The sequence below is a fragment of the Podarcis liolepis genome (assembly GCF_965112155.1).
Source record: "Podarcis liolepis genome assembly, chromosome: 11".
Classification (NCBI taxonomy): domain Eukaryota; kingdom Metazoa; phylum Chordata; class Lepidosauria; order Squamata; family Lacertidae; genus Podarcis; species Podarcis liolepis.
Genome location: NC_139565.1, coordinates 39,396,251 through 39,418,766, shown reverse-complemented (window position 1 = coordinate 39,418,766; position 22,516 = coordinate 39,396,251). Strand labels below are relative to the sequence as shown.

At 43.1% G+C, this 22,516-nt stretch overlaps 1 protein-coding gene and 1 long non-coding RNA gene across 3 annotated transcripts in view; one reads left to right on the top strand and one right to left on the bottom strand.

Annotated features, from left to right (window-relative positions):
• LOC310688749 overlaps window positions 1–20,703 on the bottom strand; it is a 43,305-nt gene extending 22,602 nt beyond the window's left edge. Inside the window, exons 1-2 of the long non-coding RNA XR_014517136.1 lie at window positions 20,335–20,703; window positions 19,638–19,710 (exon numbers count right to left, since the gene is read on the bottom strand). This is a non-coding gene — a long non-coding RNA (uncharacterized lncRNA). The remainder of the gene's footprint in view (window positions 1–19,637; window positions 19,711–20,334) is intronic.
• A 269-nt stretch (window positions 20,704–20,972) lies between these two features.
• ERBIN (erbb2 interacting protein) overlaps window positions 20,973–22,516 on the top strand; it is a 90,631-nt gene continuing 89,087 nt past the window's right edge. For both annotated transcript variants that reach the window (XM_083465172.1, XM_083465171.1), the window contains exon 1: window positions 20,973–22,207. The gene's annotated coding sequence lies outside the window, so the exon portion shown is untranslated. The remainder of the gene's footprint in view (window positions 22,208–22,516) is intronic.

The window sequence follows — 22,516 nt, the reverse complement described above, 5'->3', positions numbered from 1 at the left end:
AGTCGCCCCCATCAAGCTAAAGCCACACCGGGTTCCCTTTGCTCTCAAGGCTAAGGTGGACGAACAACTGGACAAACTGATCGCCCAAGGAGTTTTGGAGCCGGTTGACCACGCAAAGTGGGAAACCCCCATCGTCACGCCTGTCAAGCCAGATGGGTCGGTGAGAATCTGCGCTGACTACAAGTGCACGATTAACAAGGCACTTCAGCAGCACGCTTATCCGGTTCCTGTTGTCCACCACCTGCTGCATTCCCCAGGGACTCCGTCAGCGCGTCCTGGAGGCTCTGCACGTTGGCCACCCAGGAATTGTCAAAATGAAGGCGTTGGCTCGGTGTTACGTCTGGTGGCCTAATATGGACGATGCCATCACTGCCTGGGTGTCCGCCTGCCAAGCGTGCCAAGAGTCGAGGCCTGCACCACCGGCAGCTAAGGGACACACCTGGGAGACGCCAAAGACACCCTGGTCGAGGGTGCACATCGATCTGGCTGGCCCCTTTCACGGCCGGACCTTTATGGTAGTGGTGGACGCCTATTCCAAATGGCTGGAGGTCGCCCTGATGCCCTCCACCACTACCGAAGCTGTCATCCGGGTGCTGCGAGGCCTGTTTGCAACGCATGGGTGTCCTGATGTCCTGGTCTCTGACAACGGACCGCAGTTCACGTCAGGCACGTTTGAGCGGTATCTTTTGGGACTGGGCATCCGCCATGCCCTAACGGCACCTTTTCATCAATCCAGCAACGGGCAAGCAGAAAGAATGGTGCTCGACAAAAGAGGCACTGGCGCGCCTGGACCGGGGAGACTGGCATGAGCGGGTCGCCGAATACTTGTTCGTGCAACACATCACCCCTCATGCGGCCACAGGGAGGAGCCCTGCTGAACTGCTTATGGGCCGCCGCCTCAGGTCACCGCTCGACCGGCTACACCCAGACTTTGCCGTGGCTGAACCCCCAGGCTGTGCCAATGCACCACGGTCATTTGTCCCAGGAAACCAGGTCTTTGCCCGGAACTATGTGGGGGACATCCCTTGGGTGCCAGCCACAGTAGTGGGAGTCACTGGACCTCGCTCATACCAGGTGGCACTCGAAGACGGACGCTTGTGGCGACGGCACATAGACCAGCTTAGGCGCAGGGTTGGGGACTTGGACACTACCGAGGTGCCCCCAACTGCGCTTGCGGCTCCAGAAGAGACACGTACAGATGGCGAGGCCCCACCTACACCTCCCTCGCAAACTGCCAGCGTGGAGCCGAACCAAGCCGTTTCAGAACAGACTCAGACCACTCCACTTGCGGAGGCTCCACCCACAGCAGCGGATCCAGGGGAGTTGGTTCCAATGCCACCTAGGGTCGCACCACAGCCTCAGCGAGAACTGTGTGGCCCTCCGGACTTGGCTACCAGTCCCCGGCGGTCTGGCAGAGTTTCCAAGCGCCCAACTTATTTAAAGGACTATGTTGTTGGACAGGTATCACTGTTGGTCTAAGTAGGGGAAATGTAACCGATATGCTTTTGTGCCTAATTGAACCATTACGCGTAGTGCTGTATATAAGGAAACCATTACGATTGTAACTAACGCCTTATCTCGGTGGGGAGGGGTGTTATGTAGTGTAGTTTCACCCTGGGCCAACAGGGGGATACTGTATATAGTTTTCACTCAGGTCCGCGTCCGTTATTTTAGGCGGGAACTCTGAGCTGTTGTGGTTACAATGTTGACAGCCGGCTGACTATAAATACAGGCCGGCTGAGCTGTTCGCTGTCAGTTTATTTCCAGCTTACCAGAATAAAAGAGCTACTTGAAGAAATCGCTGTGCCGGCTGCTATGTCAACCCACAACTTAACACCTCACAATTCACTTTTCACATAAAACTGCACATCTTAACGGTCATGCAGCATTTTGTCTACAAATCAAGGATATCTGAAGAATGTAAGAAGCTTGTAGCATATCCGCAAAGTTGGGAGAACCAGTTCCTAGACAGCACATGCAGAAGCGTCCCAACCAGCCAGATACAAAGAGCAGGGAAGTTTCAGTATTGGGCACAAATTCTTTATGTTCCACCATCTGATAAATGTAGTAGAAACAAATCCAAATGCTGTACCTATTAAATATGCAGAGTTGGAGGTTCTGTTTTATTAAACACACACTGGATACCTTTCTGCTAGCTTGTACTGTATTAGCATTTGTTTTGGAAAGGACATTCTAGTTGTGCATATACAATTGCATACCGGTTTGTTTGAAAGTTACATTACTGACATGTCTCCTTTCAACAACTCCTGGGACGCTAGAAATAACTTCTTCCATAAGAGAACAAATGATCCATGGCCCAGACACTTGGCAGTACCTCCCCTCTCCTGGTCTGCACCACTTAATGGCATTTTGAAGCACTGGTTTGCCCTCATCCGCAGTGCTGCTGACGTCCTATGTGCCAGCTAAGAGTCAGAACAGGTGGGTCTTTCATAAACAATAGGTTTAATGGAAAATCTCTCTTTTGAACAGATGGGTAAACAAAGCAGTGCAGAACAGAACTGGGGCTCCTTAAATTGGCTATGGCTTTTCTGCCATAAGCCCCAACAACACAGAGGAACGCTAATGAGGTTAACAACAACATTCCTAAGTACTGATTGAAACATTTATTTATGTATGAATTTTTGTCTTTTTAGGTGGTGGTGGTCTTCCCAGTGGCCTTTGTCCATCTCACCTCTCACCTTAGTGGGTATTCTCCTCATGCCTGCCCCCTGCAAGTTAGCTTACCCTGTGCTAGATGATTTACTCCAGTGGCTGCCATTTTAATTTCCCCCTAGTGTCACTGACAAAATCACTCCAGGGCATTGTGAGAAGCTATAATGACAGATGCTGGGCCACCTGGTGCTGAGCCCTGAAAAAGTTTTAAAGAAAGGCTTACAGCAGCCCCAACAATGGCTAATGGATGCTCTTTATCAGCCTTCCCTTTGGCTATTTTACACTACAACTCCCACCAGTTCCAGCCAGCATGGCCAATGTTGTAGGATGATGGAGCTTTTAGTCCAAACATCCGGATGGCCCCAGGTGACCCTGGGTCTGTTCAAGAATTTAAATTCATGGAGTGGATCACATACATTATAAATCCTTGGATTTTGTTGTAGCTGGAAATAGTTAGTATCCTGGATAAGCGTGAGTGAACGTAGGTGTTAACATAAACTTGAAAGTCCCCACCTTGGAGAAGCAACTTAATAATTTTACAAAAAAGAACACACATTGCCAGTGATACGTCAGGAATGAACAAGATTCAGTTTTTTATCATACGAGTTGGCATTCTGTTCCTCTCCTAATATTTTTATATAACATGACATGACAGGGAGGCTCACCTTACATTTTGGGAAACCGGAGATCAGAACTTGGACCTAATTGTGGACATAGTGTGATTTCACCATAAAAGCACTGGTAGAAACCTATTATTTTTTGCTCTGTTACTTCTCATAGAGAAACCTGTTGTTGATACACTTCTAGGGTAAGCTCAAAGCTAGTGTCGTGATACTGGCATATCCCTACTGCTCTCCTGGCTTTTGACAGCCAAGATGTATTGTTGTAAGCTACCCTCCCATAGGACCTTAGGGTAAAGGGTGGGTAAATAATTATAAGTCACAAAGAAATGAACATAGTTTCAAATCTTAATTGGCTGAGTGTTAATCCCCCCACCTCCCAAATAAAAGCCAGGTGAGAAAATGATATTGATATTCAAAAACTTGCTAATTTCTTTCTGACCTCTTAGTTTGTTCTTAATAAAAGTATTATAAGATTGGTTTGCTTGACAGGGGGTTGGACTCGATGGCCCTTGTGGTCTATTCCAACTCTATGATTCTATGATTATTCCCCTCCACCCTGGACCAGTAAAGCTGCCTACAATTTTTTTGATTCTGTGCTTAATGCTATGGGACGATATCCTACTTAAGACCAGACATTTCAAACAAGAGAGAGAAACATAAAAATATCACATTCAGGCTAATCAGGTTTCATAAATTTACAGTGTATTTTTAGCATGCAGAACTGGTATAAGAAGAAAGTTTGCATGATTTGTCCTGTTCTTACAAATGAAGAGCCTTGAGATCCTTGAGGGCAGCATGAAATACATATCAAGGAAACCAAGATAACTAGTTCCATGAATGCATTCCCTAGCCTGACATTCCAGAAATAAAATGTCCATATGATCTCTTGGCTATGATCCACAAGCCAGTTGTGCCAAAGTACTTAAATGTAAACTGATTAAATTCTATTGTGTAGATTGGATTCAATCCAAGTACCCAAACCCAGCCGATTTGAAGATCCTGCTGAATAAAAGAAAAATATTTTCTGTCCAGCCAGCCTGTACCTTTTTTCTGAATCATGTAGACTATCTCACTAACTAGCAATTGCAAAGGAATGTTGGCAAGCAGAGGATATGAAGGGAGTCAGAACTAATCCAAATGTGATGTTGCAGAAGTAAGATCCTCTCTTAGTCCATTCCCCCATGAACAAAAGATGCCAAAAGAATTATTTTTGTGCTGGGATGGGGGCGGGGTGGGCAGAAGAGGACAAAGTTGCCAAACATTAAACATTTTCAAATAAGTTGTTTGTCATTTGCAGACCTAAAAACTGCAATGTTTTCAAAATCAAAGCTGTGCCATTCAGTTTGTAACCAAAAAGAAGCCCTGCTATGCAAGCTCCCTTTGGTTGTTTCCACTGAAGTTTTCAAGGAAAAAAAATAATAATCAAAGTGGCAGGACCTGGATTAATTGCAAATTTGCCTTTTGGAGATTATATAGCAGCCTCTCTCAGCTGAACAACCAGAGGCATTATTTAGTATTACATTGCTTAAAACAAACAATTGTTAAGGGGAGAAATGTCCTGAGCAGCCAGCTCTGCAATTTCTAAAAGCAGATGTCTTCACTTGCATGAGTGGTACCAATGATCGCAAGCTGATGCAAGACCAATGCCTAAAGGGGCAATTACAAAATGACAACACTGTCTAGTAAGAACCAAGGCTGATTTCATCTAGTGGCTAAGAACTGGCAATGTTAGTACTTGCTTTGCAGCAATTTTTTTGTCAGGGCCCATGACAATTCTGTTTCATTTTAGACAATGGCTGGCAATGATATATTTTCTTTATTTACATAGGCAATGATAATTTATGATGGGAAAGAAAGAGGCAGTTGGAATAACAACAACAACAGCAACAGTAACACTCAATCCTTCACTTTATGCAGCTCCACTGCATGGTTTAGCACACCAGTAGTAACCAGTGGTGCAATTCTCCTGTGAAATAGGTCTGCAGTAGACTTGTGACAGGCAAAATAAAGTCCTGTACTTTTCTGTGTATGGGTTAAACCACAGAGCCTAGGACTTGCCGATCAGAAGGTCAGCGGTTCGAATCCCCGCAACGGGGTGAGCTCCCGTTGCTCGGTCCCTGCTCCTGCCAACCTAGCAGTTCGAAAGCACGTCAAAGTGCAAGTAGATAAATAGGTAGATAAGTAAATAAATACCTTCTGGCGGGAAGGTAAACGGCATTTCCGTGTGCTGCTCTGGTTTGCCAGAAGAGGCTTAGTCATGCTGGCCACATGACCCGAAAGCTGTACGCCAGCTCCCTTGGCCAAAAAAGTGAGATGAGCTCCGCAACCCCAGAGTCGTCCGTGACTAGACCTAATGGTCAGGGGTCCCTTTACCTTTACTTAATGTTCAAAATCTGGGCTCGTCTTATACATGGATAGTATCTCCCCCCATTTTCTTAAATTGGAGTCCCTCAAAATATACACGGGGGTGTATTATAGACGGAAGAATACGGTACTTATTCACACAATACATAAGTAATGTAAGGAACTACTACAAGTTGTGATGATAGGCACAAGCTTAGATGAGTTTAAAAGATTTAGAAAAAATATGGAAGAGGAGAGGTATATCCTGTTAGTCACATCACGATGGTTACATGGAGCCTGCATGTTGAAAAGCATTACACCAACAAATACAAGAAACAGCAGGGGAGAATGGCCGCCAAGCCTGCCTGTGGGGCTCCTGGAGGCATCTGGTTGGCCACCATGGGAGGCAGAACACCGGGCCAGCTAGACTTTGGGTCTGACACATCAGGACTCTTGGGGAGAGTATATAAGAACATAAGAAAAGTTGCTGCATCATTCCTGTCATATACTCTGTAAAAATAATGGAGCCCTACTTGAACAAAAAAGTGGCAACCCACCAGAGGAAGAGTTGGAGTTACATTCCACATTGATGTCTGATGCATGCCTCACTTATCTGCATTGCAGTGAAAGTGAGGAATAGCTTTGCTCCTGCATATAATGAATGGCTGGGGTGGGGGCAGGGAGGGCCAGGAAAAAACAACAATAACTCTGGTTGGGAATGAGTCACTGGGAGCAGCTGCAAACCCTGTGCCTCTACTTGGACGCTTTTCCATTCTGCATGCCTCAGCCTAGCTCCTTACTCTCCCACTGGTAGTCCTTCTGCCCCTGGCATATGAAATTGGAAATTCATCTGCTGGGAAAATAACATAGCAAAAATATTCAGCCCCCCCAATCCACAGGGTGTTGGACTGGAATTCGGGTTGCATTTTATGTTTTATTGATCCATATGCCTACATGGAAGAACACATTGTGAGTGCTTGGCCAGTAGCACTCCTCAAACCTTTGATAGACAGAATGGCTGGTGGTTCAAATACCTTATGTATTTATATCCCACCTTTTTTCCCATCATGGGAGTCAAGGCACCATAGGAGTTTCCAAGAAGCCTCCCATTCTGACATTAAACCAAGCTAGCTGCATTGCTTTTTCCTCAAACAATGCTCCTATTCAGATATTCTAGCTCAGCTTGACTTGGCTTTTTAAACGTTTTCTTGAATTTTATATACAAAGATCATTGGAATAATAAATGATAAAAATAAACTGACCAAGTCTTCTCATGTTATTTGCACATCACATAATGCATTTGCAGCAATATCTACAACACATGGTTCATTATTAGTGGTCAGTGTATAAATTCTTGGTTGGTGAACTGGTTTAAACAAAAACAAAGGGGGAAAAGGATAGAATAGAGTTAATAGATAACACTCAACATTGTATAGCTAATAAACAATAGCAATAAACGTAGAAGAACTAGCCACTGTTACTTTGAACAAATTTTCTTCTCTCTTTTTTTAGCTGTCCTTACATGTAACAAAATCATAGTATAAAGTCAGTTCAAATTACAGTACTGGTATATTCTGTAATAGATGGCTAATTTTCTCATGTGTTTCTCAACTTGCCTATAAAGCTGCAATTTTAATTTTTGAACTTTCTTATGCAATGGATGATACAGCAAATCTTGAAGAAGGTATTGGATTTTCTTCATGCTGTAAACTCACTTGCAAAGTCCAGGGCTTAGGAGTGTGGAACATCCTTCATTGTCAAAGATTGAAATATCAAATAAACAAACACCTATCTCAAGAATGGGTGTTACTAAACAGATGATTAATTTTCTTTTAGCACATATTGTTCCAAACTATTTTATTCATGGGAGAAAGGCAACAAACCATTAAAGCAGAATGATAATGAATTACATTCCATCCACTCCTTTTTTAAATTCAAATAACCTTAGGGGTCTGTATACTAAGTATATGCATTCCTCGACACATTATGCAGAACTGGCAATGGGCAAAATGTTAAAATGTAAATCTGGAAGTGATAAGCCACATATAAGGTCTGGAACTACATGGTTTTTGAAAGGGGTTCCTAGTCTTTGAACAGCTGTGTGACAATCAGACATTAAACAGCTTTCTTCATTATTTCATCTGCATGCCTTCTTGTCATATGAAAAGCCCTGTTGCATCAAACCAAAGACCTATCTAGTCCAGCGTCCAGTTTCTCCAGTGGCCAAACAAGCTATGGGGGAAAGCCCATAAGTAAGGCATGAAGACAATAGTCTTCCCCTATGGCTGTTCCCCAGCACCCGATTTTCAGAGTGATGTGGCTTCTGATCTTGGAGGTAGCATATCTCTATCATGACATCATCATCACCACCACCACCACCACCACCACCACCATCATCATTAGAATTTATATACTGTCCTAGACCTGGGGGTCTCAGGGTGGTTTACAGAATAACATCAAGATATAAAACCACAAAATCATAAAATACCTAATAAAAATATAAACAACAACCCAATAGCCCCCCAAAAAAACATATTTTAAAAGGGCATGGGATGTAAATCGGATCAACCAAAGGCCTGGTTAAAAAGGAACATTTTTGCCAGGTGCCTAAAGGTATATAATGAAGGCGCCAGGTGAACTTCCCTGGGGAGAGAAGGCCCGTTCACGTGTTGCCACCCTCCGAACCTCTCGAGGAGGAGTCACACAGAGGGCCTCAGAAGATGATCTCAGGGTCCGGGTAGGTACATATGGAAAGAGGTGATCCTTGAGGTATTATGGTCCTGAGCCGTTTAAGGCTTTATTGTTCAAAACTAGCTTTTGTCCCCAAGCCACCCAGAGGGGCTGGGGCAACCCAATCAGATGGGTGGGGTACAAATAAATGAAATTATTATTATTAAAATTATTAAGTGCCTTTGAAATGGGTGGCCATCACAACACTTTGTGGTAGAAAATTCCACAGTTTAACTACACACCGTTTGAAGAAGTGTAGATAAATTTCCTACCGTTTGGCTTCACTGGATGCTTCCCAGGTTCAGGAGAAAAACTATTCGCTATTTACTTTCTCCACACCATGCCTAATTTTATAAACCTCTATCATGCCCCGCACCCCATTATTTGCCCTTTTGCTAAACTAAACATTTTCCCATAAGCAGTGGAGGCTGGTCTGCTGGGGCTAGCAGGGCACTGCCTCACCAGCCTCAGTATGCCTTCCCCACCTGCCTGCCATCTTATAACCAGTCCAGGGGGTGGCCCTGGCTGCCAGCTGCCTCATCCTGTACCGTCTGTGTTGCCCTTGTACAACTCAGGAGGGAAGAGGATAGGGACAAAGCTAGAATTAAGTTGTAAGCCGCCTTGAGCAGTGTTTTAACTATGGAAAGGCGGCGTACAAATAAAATGATGATAATGAGAATTAGTTGGCTCTTCCTGTCCTTGGGTAAGAGGGGTTAACTGTTAAACCACTCTGGGAATTGTACTTCTGTGAGGGGAAGGGGGGTCTTCTAAGAACTCTCAGGACACTTAACAAACTACACTTCCCAGGATTCTTTGGGGGAAGCCACAACTGTTCGACGTAGTATGATACTGCTGTAACTGCATAGTGCAGATGGGGCCTCAGAATGTAATCTACTCCATTCAGGTCCCTATCCTCTTGTACCCTGTGTAAAGCAGTTTGTACATTAATTGCCACTTGATTGGGCAATTAATTAATCAATCAAAGCACATTTTCATTTATGTTGAACTGGTATGCTAATTTTGTTATTTTCATCGCTAAACTCAAGTGCTTACCATTTCACAAAAGTTATAGTTATGCACCAGCTGTCAGTGCAAGATCAGACTTTGCTCTCTGATCCACTTGATAACAGCTGCTGACTCATATTGCTTAGGAAGCTTTTTATTATTAGGTTCAGAGCTCTATTTGAAATCTAAATCAGTAGGGAGTTTCCGATTCCTCCAACCCCCACAACACATGGCACTGTGCATGAATGAATGTTTACTTTGCAGCTAGCAAGCACAGAAAACCGTTTTAAGCAAAAGCAAACTTAATTTATCTGTAAAAGACTCTGAAAATGCGAAATTACTCTGAATCCAGTTTTATACAAGAAAACAAAGTTGAATTAATACATTAAACATTTGGCTCATATTATAACTTCACTTGGTTTAAAAAAATTTCCTCCAGAACCTCTAGAGGAACTATTTTTATTATTAGAAACATTAATTATCAAAACAGATATGAGTCTTTTACCCATGACCATTTAAAATGTGTTTTATTCTGCATGTGCATATGAATATTGCAAAAGGAAACACAGAAATAAAATCACTGAAGCTTGCTTATCAACGAACAGGGCTAGGATTGGGATGTGAACCACATAATGGCATTTGCTCTGATTTGGAGATCCATAGGTCTTCTGATTCTGGGACTTAGTGAGGACTAAGAAGAAGCAATTTTCAGGGTCAAAGTTTAGTTTTGGCGTAGTGACATTTTAAGATGGGCAGTACCACTTCCTTACTCTAATCTTCACATATTTGGTGAGAAGAATGTGCTTCCTGATCAGATGTGATTTCCTGGCAGTCATATATACGCCATGGCACTTCACATTTTAGAAATTAAACACTGGCCTTTCCCTTCAGAATCCTTTCACATGCAAAAGAGCACTCTCCACCCTGTCCTCCAAGCCTTCCTTTTGGGGTCTCCCCATTCCTCTTTCTTGGCCACTAATCCCAGCCAATTGTAAATTCCACTTGACAATTCTACTTTAGAAAACCTGTTCCCCACTTATTATCGACACATGTGCTGCTACTTAGCAAATGGTGGGAGAGGCTCGGGATGCTGAGGCATGCAGTCGCTGTCATTTTGGGAATGATTTACTATTATGGGAATTATTTACTAGCCTGGAAGGGAATTAGCAAGGTAATCCTAGGTGCATAAACTCATTAGTAATTAGCACGGAGTTCAAATGCATAGGGCTGCAATCAAAATCATTTGTGTGGCATGCAGTATGGATGCTCTGGCCCGTATTGAGCACCTTATAGGACTTATGTTAAACTGCCCCACCATAAAGTGTGTGGATCTAAGCATCTCCACCCTCCTTCACCTCCACCTGCCAGCCTTCCCCAATCTAGTGCATGGGCATAGGCCATGCTGAACGAGGCTGATTGGAGTTGTAGTCCAACAGCATCTGAAGGGCACCACAATGAGAAAGCCTGGTATATACATTGATAAAATTTTATCCCCCGAGAACAGATAGCTAATTAACAGACTTAGCTAATGTCAGCCACTCAGTTATGTCCTTTTAATTAATCTGCTTCAACCATACTGTAAATGAAACCTAAGCCAAATCTATAACGGTAGCTAATAGCTAATACAGAACTGAGCCCCGCTATTATTTTGCTCGATTTATTCTGTAAGAAACAGTGACTGGATGTAACAACCATGAAGCACATTTTAAAATTAAACTTTAATTGAAGTTAATTAAATATTTCACTTCTAATTAGCAGCAACCCTTTAAGCATGTTTATTGAAGTAACCATATTTTCAAATTCTTTCTTTTTAAACTATGGCTGACTTAGGGAATTAATATAACCAATATTTTGTTCACAAGAACCATTTAATGCACTTTATCCAGAGCTAAAAGAGAGCAAAAGCTTTTGGTATACATGAAAAAGAAATAATAATATGTAAATTGGAGTTGTAACATCTTAATACATTTGATTGTTTAATATGACCCCCCCCCCGGTGTACAGACATTAATAAATATTAAGGAGTAGTGCAGCTAATCTAAAATGTGTTTTTGCCCTAACGCTAATTATGTTAGAGACATTTTCAAAAAGGAGCTCTCAACTATTTGTCTGAGAGGAATTTTTTAATACTATTGTGGTGCTATGGGTGCAATGTTGCTCCTATAGAAATAAATTACACATTTTTACTACCGGTAGTTTTCATCGAGCAGGATTACCTGACGGAGCATTGGATACGAGAAACATCTATTTTACTGAAGCCCATCCCTTTCTCTTACCACGTATGTACACACACACACACACACACTGATATTCCTGCGACTAATAGGACATGGTCTCCCATGAATACTAAGTTACGTTCCTATTAACTTTCTGTACCCTAAATTTCTTCCATTTGAACTCCTTCCCCTTCGTTTGCCTGGCAACCTGTCTGTTCTCCTTGGTTCTCTTGAGAAGTCCTCACAATCAAGAGCTGCCAGTAGTCACACATTTCATTATGCCGAGTAGCAGCATTTGAAATCGGCTTTGCTTATCTTCACACCCCTGTGCCCGCTTCCATACACACTACTTGCCTCATAAATTGGATTGCCTCTCTGAGGGTTTCTGCAGCAGGAGTGACTGCTGCTCTCTGCTGCCGAGCTTATCCTTTTCTAAAAGTTTTTTAAAATGTTATTGCTGTGTTGCTGCTGAGAAAGAGTGGGATATTGACTAGCTCGCACTGGTAAAAGCAGTGCCTATAGGGATGTCCAAAATCAAATATGCTCCCCACACTACCCTTAACATTAAAGTAACATTAAAGTAACATTGATAAATAATGTCATAAGATCACCATTTTGGGTAAACGCTGAGTTCTACCATAGCTTGGAAACCATAACAGGATTCTGATGAAAAGTCAGATTGCCGCTTTTATCAAATGGCCCTAAAGGTTAGACCAGATAGGTTAACTATCTGCATAATCTAGCCAAAATGAAAGCACATTTAAATCCAATTGACTTGAGTGTCTTTCACTGAAAGATACGTGCCATAGCATCCGTGGGATTTACAAGTGTTTAACAATACTGGCTATCCTATCGCATGTCTTTTCTCTGGCCTTGTGAAGGTGCTGAGCTTAGTTCACCATCTCTGCTGGCACATTTGCTAGCAGTTCTGGCAGAGAACCCAAAGATTAAAGAGGCATGAAAATCAAACTACCTTAATCCTTTGAAGTGGTCCCTCCAGAACCAGATTAAGGAACATAAGGCAATCAGCATGTGGAAATCAGCGCCGTTACTGCCAAATCTGTTGATCTGGTAGCTCTGAAAAAACATCAGACTCTACTCTTGAATATATTCTTGGGAATAAATTTATCAATTTGTGTATCATTTTGTATCATCAATTTTTGCAAAACCAGGCAGTACAATTAATAAACCATGATTTAATATATGCATGTTATTGTGGGGGTTTTTGGGTTTTTTTTTTATTTCATGAGATATTTAATCAGCCACATGTCACATTCCCAATTCATGTTGTAGCAGCGTAAATGAATTACTAATATGGTACAGAAGGTTTGGGGTGTAAAATCCTAAATCCTTCAAAGACTTCCCTGGGTGATCATTTTTCTTCTGTGTATTGTCAAGATTAATTGGAATTCAAAGGGCACCTTCATAAGCATGAACACAAGACTTCACAAATTCACTATTCAGATTATTGTGGAAGTAGCTTGGTAAAAATGTCTAAGCAAATAGACTTTTTGCAGAATGCCTTTCAGTGCACCTTTCTTTTTCAATCTATCTATTGAAGGCCGTTAAATGCTTCAATATCATTGTGGCACAAAGCCCATCGTGTTTTTAATGAAGTGTTTTATGCACATACAAAAAGAAAAATAATTGCTCTGCAAAGTGTATAGTATTCCCCCCCAAGCCTATTATTAGTTGCACAGAACATTGGGTCTCAGCTCTAGCATAGCGTCTCCACCCCCATCGTTCAGCCCGGACACTGAGATCCAGCGCCGAGGGTCTTCTGGCGGTTCCCTCATTGCGAGAAGTGAGATTACAGGGAACCAGACAGAGGGCCTTCTCGGTAGTGGCACCCGCCCTGTGGAACACCCTCCCTTCAGATGTGAAGGAAATAAGCAGCAGAAGAAGAGTTTGGATTTGATATCCTGCTTTATCACTACCCGAAGGAGTCTCAAAGCGGCTAACATTCTCCTTTCCCTTCCTCCCACACACAACAAACACTCTGTGAGGTGAGTGGGGCTGAGAGACTTCAAAGAAGTGTGACTGGCCCAAGGTCACCCAGCAGCTGCATGCGGAGGAGCAGAGACGCGAACCCGGTTCCCCAGATTATGGGTCTATCGCTCTTAACCACTACACCACACTGGCTCTCCAGCAGCTATCCTATCTTTAAAAGACACCTGAAGGCAGTCCTGTTCAGGGAAGTTTTTAAATTTTTTTTTTTAAATTTTTTATTGCGTTTCTTTTCCATTAGTTCACAACATCTGTTACAAAACAGTGAGCAAGAAACAAATTTTGTAAATAGACAGATATAAAAAGATAAGAAGAAAGAAGAAAGAAAAGAAAGAAAAAAGAAAGAAAAAAAAATTAAAGATATTTCATATTATCTTTCCAAAAGTTACTCTCCTGTGGACCTCCTCACGTCCTCCCAACATTGCATTCTTTGAACTCACATTGTCAGCAATTTGTTACCTTATTTCACAACTTGCTGTACCTTTCAATTATTATGTAACCAATTTCAAAAGAAAATTGTAGTTCAATTTTAGTACTTTTATAATAAACATAATATATTTGTTTCAAATTGTCTTATTTTCCTCTGTTATAACTTACTTTGTCATTTACCTAATCAAATTGCAGGAGCATAACATTTCCTAATCGTGCACAATCTTAACATTCAAACAACTTATAGTACTTTTGCAAATAGTCCTTGAATTTTTTCCAGTCCTCCTCAACTTTTTCTTCGCTCAGATCTCGGATTCTGCCAGTCATTTCTGCTAGTTCCATATAGTCCATCATCTGCGTCTGCCAGTCCTCCAGTGTGGGTAAATCTTGTGTCTTCCAGTGCTTTGCAATAAGAATTCTTGCTGCTGTAGTTGTATACATAAACAAGGTTCTATCCTTTTTTAACACCTTCCGGTCCACCATGCCCAGGAGGAAGGCCTCCGGTTTCTTGGGAAAGGTATATTTAAATACCTTTTTCAATTCATTATATATCATTTCCCAGAAGGCCTTCACTTTCGGGCAGGTCCACCAGAGGTGAAAGAATGTCCCTTCTGCCTCTTTACATTTCCAGCATTTATAGGGAAGTTTTTAAAATTTAACGCTGTACTGTTTTTAACACTTGATTCCCCAGAGTGGCTGGGGAAACTCAGCCAGATGGGCGGGGTATAAATAATAAATTATTATTATTACTATTATTGTTGTTGTTGCTGTTGGCTTGTTCTGGTATCTGCTTCACTCTACACTCATACAGCACCAGTCAATGACCTAGTTCATATGACCACCTAACCCGTGGCTGGGACTCCTCTTCCCTTCAAAGTTTAATCTGGTGGGGACTACATACTGGAGGAAGATGGGCCGAGAACCACCCCACTGTCTTTGTCTCTGTCACTCCATCCCTCCATTTTCTCTCCCTCCCTCTCTCACACACACTCCTAGTTAATCAATCTTCCATTCACAAACACTCTCATTCTTTCATTCATACACAAAACTTCATTCTCTCACACCCGCTCCCCTCTAGCTGCCACTCTCCTCTAAAAAATAAAATAAAATCCACCTACATGGTAATTAGATATTCCAGATACTCTCCACCAACCCCGTCACCATGAACCTTGAGTTATACAGTGGTACCTCGGGTTAAGTACTTAATTCGTTCTGGAGGTCCATTCTTAACCTGAAACTGTTCTTAACCTGAAGAACCACTTTAGCTAATGGGGCCTCCTGCTGCTGCCGCGCTGGCGGAGCACGATTTCTGTTCTCATCCTGAAGCAAAGTTCTTAACCTGAAGCACTATTTCTGGGTTAGCGGAGTCTGTAACCTGAAGCGTATGTAATCCAAGGTACCACTGTACTTCCAATGCCTCACAATTTCCATGCAAATAGCTGTTAACATGAATATTACTTGTTCCTTATAAACATGTTTCCCAATTATCAATAAGGGAAATGCTACTACATAAATGTGCTGGCCCATTATTTTGGAAATTCTGACAAATTCCAGATTCTAAAACCATTGCACAGGACTATGTGCCCACCACATGTGAATGAAAGACCTGAGTTCACCACAGCCTCTCTAAAATAGTGGGAATACGGCATAATTAATATGATGCAAATTCATCCAGTCCAGTGCCACCAAAAGAACACTTTTTCTTCTATGTTTATTCAGAGGTTGTTTTTCCAAGCTGCTTCCAACTCTCGTGTAATTGCTTCCAAAGTTCCCAGTTGCAACAGTTTATAGATTGCAGAAGCTACAACTTTCTAGTCATTGTCAGGTTGAATACAAAAACTTTATTAATTTATTTTTCAATGCTAATATTATTTTTCCTGTCTAGCACGTACTATTTCTTAAGAAAATAACCAGTCTGCTAACCATATTCTGCTTTTAATTTTTTGTTATGGATCTCCCATCATATATTATTTTGCTTCCCAAAATTTAGATTGTGCTCACTCTGATCATTCTGTGTCTATCTCAGTTTAAACAAAAGGTTACATATTTTTTACGAATACATTCTGATATGTATATTAGGTCATAACTCTAAAAAACAGAATTAATTATATTTACCATGCTCTGCAGCTTCTCTTGTCTTCTCTTTGTGTCATTCCAGCTAAGTCATCCACAAGCATAACCAATTTTCTTCCTTTCGATTTACTTTAATAACTAAATTAATTTTCTTCTTTTTGGTTAACTGCATCCTTCAGAAATGTTTTTAATATGGCAGCAAACATCCTTCGTAAACCTATTCACCCATTATCATATTCTGCAGTTCTAGCTTCCTGAACTGTATATACTACATTCTGCTGTCTTTTTCAGCTTTAGATATATAGGGTGGCATTCAACTAAATTTTACTCAGAGGACACCTATCAAAATCAAAGAACCTAACTGACTCATGTTAGTTTCAAAGGATCTATACTCTAAGTAAAATACTTTATTTTATCTGTCTTGCCTTATGCCTACCATCTTCTGCTTCCTTTGCTTTCCTAATACAGTGGTACCTCTGGTTAAGAACTTAATTTGTTCCGGAGGTCTGTTCTTAACCTGAAACTGTTCTTAACCTGAAGCACCACTTTAGCTAATGGGGCCTCCTGCTGCCGCCACGTGATTTCTGTTCTCATCCTGAAGCAAAGTTCTTAACCTGAGGTACCATTTCTGGGTTAGTGGAGTCTGTAACCTGAAGCGTCCGTAACCTGAAGCGTTTGTAACCCGAGGTACTACTGTAATTAGATTTGTTGCAGCCCAATCCTATGCAATATACAATAGGCCTTACACTTGGTTTCATAGGCTAGCATACCAAGATTAAACCATCATTTCTGAGTTTGAATGTACTGGGGAACTATGGTTTAAACAAGCAAATCCTAAATCTGGCATGCAAAACAAAGTGGCAGTTTATAAGGAGCACAATGGTCAGTCTTAATCACAATAAGCCATGATTTTGTGAAGCCAAGATTGTTACATCTGAACTGGCTTTGTATGGGGACACCAGGCTAAATCTGAGTTAATCTGAATAGGCTTTGAGCTAAACCGAGTCTTGATTTTTTATTCTGGGTTTGTTGTCCCTTTCTGTATGGGTGTCAATTATTTTTGTTTTCTGCTGCTTTCTCTTCATTTCTCCTGTTTTTACTTAAACATTTTGTACTGGTTGATTAACTGTTGTGTTGCTGATTTTAATTATATGTTAGCCACCTTGAATTATTTTATAAGATGAGCCAGATATTAAAAAATCAAACAGATCATAGGCATGTTTGCTCAGAAGCAAGTTCCACTGTGTTCAGTAAGGCACGTTTGCTAGCAAGCGTGCAAAAAATTGCAGCCTGAGTAGAGCAGAGAATGAGCTTCCTTCCTAGTATTTCCCCCTCCCTCCCTCGGCACTTGATGACCACACCTGTTATTTTGAACTGGTTGTCATTTTAAGTTACGTGTATGCTCAACTTCCGTTGAAGTTCAATGTGACCATGAAAGTTAGAGTATAGTTCTGAATCACACCTCTGTTGATCAAAACTGGTTTCTATTAGACTTTCCACTTTGTACTGCTGATGTTGCAATTCTTTGGAGAATTTTGAAAGAAACGATTATGATAAGTTAATGGCAGATTGTTTAGAAAATGAAATTTAATACTTCAAATTGGTTTATATTATAAAGAGTCTTCCTCTTTATAAAGACTGGGAGAGGCAAGGTATTTTGTTTTCGTTTTTTGCTGTCTTTTACACAACTGTGATGATGCTATATAGAATTGCTTTAAGAGAGATGGAATTCCAGCATAGCCACATTTTTATAGGGCTAGGTCCTTTCTGGGTTCTGACCAGGAAAGGCAATGAATAGTTTTTGTGGGTAATGAAAGAGGAAGTGTCATGTATGTAAACCCAGATTTCATTAGAGCAGAATTAATCCAAAAGCTAATATAGGACTCATTTGTGATGCTGATGCAGTAGAACTGTGGAGATAAGAGGGAATGTACTTTAAAGTTTAGAAAGACTTTTTCTTAGCAACTATGAAAAGGGAGCAACTTTTCCGTTCTCTGATCCTACACGTTAACTGTTGTCAGCAGCCACTGTGCCAGGCTTATGCCAGTGTAAGGGAGTTACACTCCCATGTACTCCCAACATCAAAGTATAAAAAATATGTTATCACTATTGAAAAAGAAATGATGTAGCAACACCAACCAATAGTATCATGGTGTCCCTGGCAACTCTGCTGGTGCCCAAATATCACGATACAGTAGTATCTTGGTACTCGAACTGCTTGGCTCCCAAACAAATAGGCTCCCGAATGCCGCAAACCCGGAAATAAGTGTTCTGGTTTGTGAACATTTTCCGGAAGCCGAATGTCCAACGGGGCTTCCACTTGAGTGCAGGAAGCCGCACCTTGGTTTTTGAACAGTTTCGGGAGTCAAATGGACTCCTGGAACAGATTAAGTTTGAGAACCAAGGTACCACTGTATTGTGCCAGACTTCTCTAAGCCTCAACTATACATTGATAGGCACTAAACATGATGGAGTGGCATGATGGGTATCACCCTACCCAACCCAATCCCTACTCACACATAGTGCAGAAACATCTTGACAGAAAGAAGCTGACAACCCAAACAGACCCAGCAGCATAATAACAGGAAAGTGCTGTAGCCTGCAAACAATATTTTTGCTAGTGGAGAAGCAAGGATGAGGAAGGGAATGTCATTCCAAGTACAACACACAGTCATCTCTGTAGCCTAGTGCACGTGGAACCCAGAGCTACGCAGAAAAAGGTTTGAATTTTTCTTCTTATTATTATTATTTCACCCATCTGAGTGGGTTGCCCCACCCTCAGAAACCATGTTCAGAATGCTACATGCTTGTGTCTATTGGAGGGGAACAACCTTTTTGCAAGGGACAAGGGTGGGAGCCACATGCACAAGGAAGAAAGGATAGTAACAAATAAAGGATCAGCATGACCTGCCTGCTTGCCCAACGGGAAGGAGCAAGGTACTAAGAAACAGGAAATGTTGGTTTGGTAATATTCCCTGCCAAAGTAAAGCTTACCTTCCAAGTATCAGAGTGGCAACAATAAATGTGGATGGAAAGAGAGAAGCAGTGGGACTTGAACCCCAAGACTATGACCATCATAGACAGGAGACTTTCCTTCATGGGTGAGTTCATGACATGCCTTCTAAGCCATATGCATCAAGAACTCCAGCAGGTTTAGCAAAAAAAGAGATCCCAGGTTTTACCTCAGGCTACGTAAAGGCCTCAGAAGAGACATACACTGGAGACAGTGCAATATGAACATTGATACCCAAGCAGAGGGAGTGGTACACCAATTAATGACCTCACCAAGCAACAGTCAGCCCTGAGAGGCTTCAAAGTGCCTATCATTTTGTAAACCTATTCAATCCCATGTAGTCACATATACCATAGTCAGTTGATTGATGGTTGTTTTCCTCAATAGAGAGCTCATCTTACAGGCATCTGGTTGAACTCTATGCAAAACAGGATGGACTAGATGGGTCTTTGATCTAACAGAAATCTTCTTATGACATCGCCCCAATGTTCACAGAATACATAAAACAGAGTGCGATATACCCACCGGCTGCACCACTAGCAACTGCAGATACGGCACCTTCAGCATTAGAAAGGGTCCAATATGCTTTCATTCACCACTGAAAGAGAGTTGACAAGTCAAGAATGAAGACTGAGAAGGTTTATTGATATTAACAGAAGATAATTATTAATCTTATTTTGAGACATTTCCATGTAGCAGAAAGGGCAAAAACCAGACGGGAAACAGTCAAGTAGAAAATTGGGAGAACAAAGATCAGGACAGCCAGTCATACAAGTTTTGAGAATATAGAAGAAAAATCAAATAGATCTGACTATTCCTAGTATGGGGGTTAACTTTAGTCCCTTCACATGTACAGATACATGTTTGTAGTAGATGTCCACGCAAGGGTCAATTCTAATCTGTCCAGGATTCCTTGTCACTTGCACAAACCCTGCATAGATACATCTGTATGTTTGTAGGCCCTTACTTATGGTGAGCAGCTAGCAGCTGGTAGCTGTTTAGGGCATCAGTGGTGGTCAGGAACAAGGCTAGCAATGTTGTCATGCAAGTCCTTCACACAGTGGGTGAACTTGTGATGGGATTTTCATGGGCAGTCCATTTATGAAAAGTCATGTGGGCAGCCAGTTGTGCACCTTCATTTCAGAATCGTTTCAAGCCTTTTTGAGAACTGAGCCACCTTTACTACAGAAACCCAAGTTAGGCTTCAATTCGAACCCCTCACCTGTCTTCTAGATTCAATAGAACTTATTCTGAATGGACATGTTTAGGATTGCAGCCTAAAAGAAATAAGAAATAAGAAAAGGTCTTGATTGTGAGCAGGAAAGTTTAGCTAGCACTCTTTAAAACTGTGTTTGCTTTGTTTACATACACAACTATGAGAAGGTTGGAAGATGCCAAGTTAGTTTCACGCCAATCTAGGTCAAGTCTTGTCTAAGCTGCTCTCGCTGCTAGGTTCCCCTTCCTTGTATTCCTCCTGCTTTTCTTCCTCCTCCACCTTCTCCTCCCCTCGCCTTTCCCTCAGTTGCCTTAAAAGCAAACACCCTCTCTTTCTCTCTCTCAGTTCTTACCCTCCTTCCCTTCCCGTCCCCCAACCCCGCCACTTCCTCTCTCTCCCCAAACCTAAGAGTGTTCCTAAACACCGCTCCCCCTCCCCGCCCCAGATGGCTTGATCTCTCTCTCTCCCTCTCTCTGTGCATCTCACTTTTTCCTCTTTTTTTTTTAATTCACACACCCTAACCTGCTCTTCCTTCCCCTATCACAGCCGCCCTTCAGAGCAGGGTCATTGGCTGTTGCTAGAGGCTCCTCTCTCCGGATTGGCTAAGTCGCGCTGCTGCTGCTCGCTTCGCCAGTTTCCAGACTTGTTGTCTGGCTCTAAGGCTAAAAAGTCTGAAGGGGAAACTAGTGCAGCTGCGCGGTTGGGGCCGAAAGAGAGAGACCGAGACCGAGTGTGTGTGTGTGTGCGTGCGCGCGCGCGCTAGTCAGTCACGCTTGGCTGTCTGGGCGGCGCTGCAGTGTCTCCCCCTGGCCTGGGCGGCGGTGCTTAGTAGTAGTAGTAGTAGTAATAATAATAATAATAGAACTGCCGCCCGCTCTCCGTCCCTCCCTCGCTCCCCGCGGCCGGCCTGCCTGCCTGCCTGCCGCCGCCCTTATCTCTGGGGAGCCTGAAGGAGACACCTCAGCGAGTCCCTGGCCGGCGCCCAGAGGAGCGAGCCTGCCAAGCGAGAGGGGCGGGAAGGAGGGAGAGGAAGGGGGAAGTGTGGAGAGGAGGAGCCGTGTGTGTGTGTGTGTGTGAGGCGGGGAGGGCGAGGGAGGAAGGCGAGAGGGGAAGGCAGGAAGGAAAAGCGAACGAATAGAAGATAAGAAGGCTGCGCAGTGGAAGAAGAGCAGGAGGAGGAAGAGGAAGAAGAAGGGGGCTTGTTGCGCTTCGCCTCCCCGCCTCCCCTCCCACCACATGCCCCTGGCGGTGGGTTGCGGCAGGCGCTACAGCATCCTGGGCCCGGCCTAGCGAGCGAGGGGACGCAGAGAAAGAAGGAGAAGCAGCCGAAGGGTGGAGGGGGGGGGGTCGGCGACGGAGGCGGGTCCGCAGCTCGGGAGCCTCTTTGGAAAGGAGAGCTGGACCAGGCGCAGGCATTGCGGCCCCCGCGGTAGCCCCGTCGCCCCACGCCGCCACCTCAGTAAGGGGCGGGAAGTGAGTCTTCTTCTGCCGGGACTGGGCGGCGTTCGAGGCACCTGAAACCGCGCATTTGTCACGGCGGAAGAGGGCAGAAGCTGAGGCGACGACGCAGAGACCTCCCCTCGCTCAACTGCGAAGAAAAGTGAAGAAGGACGCCGGGGGAGGGAAGGGGGGAAATAACTCACCTCGGCCGGCCGGGCCGCAAGCTTGGCATTGCTAAATCTCCACGACACCCCCAACCCCGGAAAAGAAAAGGGGGGAAAAAACCCAACAACGTCGACGAAAGCTGTTGCATCCTCCACCCCACCCCCCGTTTTTTTTCTTTTCTGGACTGCTGAGAAAACTTGATTTGGATTTAAAGCATCCATTGGGTAGTGAAGGAACCTGGTGCAAATGGAGATCTGCACGCCCGAATTGTGAGGTTGGTTTTCAAAAGAAATAATTTTGGAAGTGTGCGTGTGCGGGAACATTAGGAATGAAACCCTTTTTGTGTGTCGGAGAAAGGGGACGCAATTGTACTTCATTTTGAGATGGTGGTCTGCCTCCTGTTCTTACTTTCGTTAGCTTTTTAAATGTCTTTCTGGATTTTGAAGCTGGTTTCCAGTCTCTCTCTCTCTCTCTCTCTCTCTCTCTCTCTCTCTCTCTCTCTGTGTGTGTGTGTGTGTGTGTGAGAGAGAGAGAGAGAGAGAGAGAGAAAGTCTAATCGTTACCGGTACTTTGAAATTTTGTT